The sequence below is a fragment of the Bos mutus genome, chromosome 12, assembly GCF_027580195.1.
Source record: "Bos mutus isolate GX-2022 chromosome 12, NWIPB_WYAK_1.1, whole genome shotgun sequence".
In the NCBI taxonomy this organism is placed as follows: domain Eukaryota; kingdom Metazoa; phylum Chordata; class Mammalia; order Artiodactyla; family Bovidae; genus Bos; species Bos mutus.
Genome location: NC_091628.1, coordinates 53,622,043 through 53,626,605, shown reverse-complemented (window position 1 = coordinate 53,626,605; position 4,563 = coordinate 53,622,043). Strand labels below are relative to the sequence as shown.

The 4,563-nt window shown below is 40.6% G+C and overlaps 1 non-coding gene across 1 annotated transcript; it reads right to left on the bottom strand.

Moving 5' to 3' along the window:
• Window positions 1-1,994: 1,994 nt before the first annotated feature.
• Window positions 1,995-2,101, bottom strand: LOC138990283 (U6 spliceosomal RNA). The gene has a single exon (XR_011466399.1). It is a non-coding gene; the product is annotated as a U6 spliceosomal RNA (small nuclear RNA).
• Between the last annotated feature and the right edge of the window lie 2,462 nt (window positions 2,102-4,563).

Below are 4,563 nucleotides of genomic sequence, written 5' to 3'. Positions count from 1 at the left end.
ATAGGCATCAAAACTGTAAGTTAAAGGACACTGAGGCTTGGAAATGACCTGCGGGGCAGGGCAGGGAAGCCGATACTCTGGGTCTGCTTGAAGTCCAACCTTTCCATACAGAGAGGAAGGGCATGTGGTCAGAGAAGCTAGACAAAGAGGATGGCAGGTTCTTTCCCTCCCCTCCGCCAGCAGGTCTCATGTGGCATGGCACAGTTCAGTCTTCAGCTGGAAGTTACTTTGTGGTTCTCTCCTTTTGGGTCTCAACCATCAACTTCCAAAGAGTGGAGGTGGCAGTCTGGACCCTCCTGGGCCTACACATTCATACCTTTTTGGGGGAGCACAGAAGTCTAAAAGCTGATGACTACTGCCCATGCTACCTCTGAGTGACTCTCTGTGCAAAACATCCATTGAGCTATCTTTATTTTTTTTTTAAGTGGGTAGCTGTCCCGTCCTCCAGGGGATCTTCCCAATCCAGGGATCGAACCCAGATCTCCTGCACTGAAGGTGGATTTTTACCGTCTGAACTACCGGGGAAGCCCAAGAATATTGGAGTGGGTAGCTTATCCCTTCTCCAGTGGATCTTCCTTACCCAGGAACTGAATCGGGGTCTCTTGCATTGAAGGTGAATTCTTTACCAGCTGATCTACTAGGGAAGCCCTTATTTATTTATTTTTTTTCACTTTGTCATTCCCCTTGCCTTTATTTTTTTTCCCCTTATTTTCCTCTTCTTTTTCTTTTTTTAAAATTTTAATTGGAGGCTAATTATTTTACAATATTGTGGTGGTTTTTGCCATCAATTCACATGAATCAGCCATGGGTGTACATGTGTTCCCCATCCTGAACCCCCCTCCCACCTCCCTCCTCATCCCATCCCTCAGGGTCATCCCAGTGCATCAGCCCTGAGCACCCTGTCTCATGCATTGAACCTGGACTGGAAATATATTGCACATATGGTAATATACATGTTTCAATGCTATTCTCTCAAATCATCCCATCCTCGCCTTCTCCCACAGAGTCCAAAAGTCTGTTCTTTACATCTGTATCTCTTTTGCTGTCTCGCATATAGGGTCATCATTTCCATCTTTCTAAATTCCATATATATGTGTTGATATACTGTATTGGTGTTTTTCTTTCTGACTTACTTCACTGTGTACAATAGGCTCCAGTTTCATCCACCTCATTAGAACTGATTCAAATGCATTCTTTTTAATAGCTGAGTAATATTCCATTGTGTGTATGTACCACAGCTTTCTTATCCATTTGTCTGCCAATGGACATCTAGGTTGGGAAGCCCTTATTTTTTATTTATTTATTTATTTTTTGAAATTCATTTTATTTTATTTTATTTATTTTTTTAAACTTTACATAATTGTATTAGTTTTGCCAAATATCAAAATGAATCTGCCACAGGTATACATGTGTTCCCCATCCTGAACCCTCCTCCCTCCTCCCTCCCCATACCATCCCTCTGGGTCGTCCCAGTGCACTAGCCTCAAGCATCCAGTATCGTGCATCGAACCTGGACTGGCAACTCATTTCTTACATGATATTTTACATGTTTCAATGCCATTCTCCCAAATCTTTCCACCCTCTCCTTCTCCCACAGAGTCCATAAGACTGTTCTATACATCAGTGTCTCTTTTGCTGTCTCGTACACAGGGTTATTGTTACCATCTTTCTAAATTCCATATATATGCGTTAGTATACTGTATTGGTGTTTTTCCTTCTGGCTTACTTCACTCTGTATAATAGGCTCCAGTTTCATCCACCTCATTAGAACTGATTCAAATGTATTCTTTTTAATGGCTGAGTAATACTCCATTGTGTATATGTACCATAGCTTTCTTATCCATTCATCTGCTGATGGACATCTAGGTTGCTTCCATGTCCTGGCTATTATAAACAGTGCTGTGGTGAACAGTGGGGTACACGTGTCTCTTTCCCTTCTGGTTTCCTCAGTGTGTATGCCCAGCAGTGGGATTGCTGGATCATAAGGCAGTTCTAAAAATATGGAATGCTTCACGAATTTGTGTGTCATCCTTGTGCAGGGGCCATGCTAATCTTCTCTGTATCGTTCCAATTTTAGTATATGTGCTGCCGAAGCGAGCACAACCCTTATTTTTTAAAAATAATTATTTATTTTTGTCTGTGCTGGGTCTTTGTTGCTGTGCTGGCTTTTCACTAGTTGGGGCCGGGGGGGCTACTCTCTTACTTGCTGTGTGCTGGCTTCTCACTGCAGTGGCTTCTCTTGTTGCAGAGCATGGACTCAAGGGTGAGTGGGCTCAGTAGTTGTGACCCACATGCTTAATTGCTCTGTGACATATGCGAATCTTCCGAGATCAGGGATTGAACCATTGTCCCTTGCATTGCAAGGCAGATTCTTTAGTACTGAGCCACCTGGGAAGCCCCTGGGCTATCTTTAAACATCACCCTGGAAAATATTTGCCTTTTCTGCTACATCTAAAACAAATAATTTCATAAAATTCTATCAATAGAACATTTAACAGGATACAACAAATTCCAACAAGATCATTTAGGAACTTCTAACTCTTAAACCTTCCCTCTAACACTGGGAAGAAGGGCAAGACAGTATTTAACTTTCTACCTCTGATAAGAAGGATGAACTCAAGACCAGAGACTGTAGGTTTTATATTCCCTTCACTGTGCCAAGTAATGACAATGTGTGGTGGTCCCTTCCCCTTAAACAAATTTGATTAAAGCAGATTATTAGTTTAAAAAAAAAAGCAGAGTCTGGGAAAAAGGACATCTTTTTATGACAACTCACTTATGGTTTTGAAGTGTGCTATAAATGGTAAGATCACAGTAAGTAACTTAGCTGAAGTGTAATAATTGGGTTCCAAGTGTTATGATTGATACATTTCATTGAAAATAGCACCCTGAGGTTTTTCCAAATTAAAGATGAAATCTAAATAAAACCTTAAATAACCCATGTGGAAATACTTTATTGTAGTTAATAACCAAGCAAAAATATGCTTATTTTGTCTGCAGACTCATTCCAACAGATTATATCTATTGTGGCTTCCCTTTGAAAGGCATCTCACTTGGCTTATGTAAAAATAATAGCATTCCTAACTATTAATAGCAAATAAGAGAGACATTTATGGACATTCATACATCATTTATAAATGACCCTTATGAATAAAGTGTTACAATGATTCCATTAGCATAAGTTCCACAATTACGGCCTGCATAAGAGAGACATCTTTCTTTCTTGAATGCCCATATAAAAAGTTGCCATTTACTTTGCTAAAATTATATCCATAATGCTTCAATGTATTTCAATGGAGCTAAATGACTATGCATCTAAATATTAATATATAGACATGGATGTATCCCTATATGTATGGGAGACCCACGGGGCTCTTAAGGATGTATCTCATTGGGTGCCAGGGCACATGACCATGTCTAGTCCTTGGACAGTGGAGTTAAGAACAAGATCGGGCTTCCAGAGTTGGCTTGGACAAACTGGTAGGGATTAAGGCCCTTGATAGGGGCCTCGATCTTATTTTTTGCCTCTCCCTGGCATCTATCAATCCAGATTCTTGGGCACTGAGTTCCCCCTTTACAAGGGTTTCCAACTCTGGAGTCAGCTACTTACTCCAACTTCTGATGGAAAGGACAAACTAGGAGACCAATTAACTAGGTTTTATATCCCTCTCTGTGTGCTTGGTAAAGTCAACGTGTAATGGTGGTTCTGTCCTTTTAAACAAATCTGATTAAAGCAGATTATTAGTTTAAAATTTTTTTAAAGAGTCTGAGAAGAGGCTATCTTTCTATGGCGGCTCACTTGTAGTTTTCAAGTGTGTTGTAAATGGCCATTTACACAGTAAGTCATTTAGCCAAAGTGTAACATCTGAGTTCCAAGTGTTATGATTGATACATTTCACTGAAAATAGCATCCTGAGGTTTTTTCAAATTAAGATGAAATCTAAATAATACTCAAATTTTCCAACTTTGGAGTAATTAAGCTAATATCTTTCCTTGATGACCTAGTGAGAGAAGCATCTTTCTGTGATGGGAACGCAGAACATGAGAACTGATGGTTATTGAGCTCCTGCATTGTGTCAGGCACTCACTGTGTAACCATGATCTTGCTGACTCTCATAACTACCCTGTGTCGATGTGCATGTTGATGGTGAACCTACGAGCTGCATTCTGTTACACTTTTTCCCTTAGATGAGGAAACCAGAGCTCAAAGACGTGACATAAATTTCTCAAGACCACACAGAGCATGACAGAAAGGGTTTGATCCAAACCTCTGCTTGTCCTACGATATACACCCCCTGACCCTAGGGCTCTGCCTGAGATCAGGGTACCAGGTCTCTTAAGCTCTTCTCATTAATAGTCTGGATGTAAAACTACTTTGAGCAGAGTTGTATTTTATGTAGGATGTTATTGTGAATGCCAGGAGACTGTCTGGGCTATGAGTTGGAAAGATTGACCCAAGGACAATGCCTGCAAGGCAGTTATAATGAAGCATATTTTCCAGCTATTGATTTAGCATATGCTGTCATCCCTTGCCACAGTCCTGCATCTTCTTAGCGAGACCGT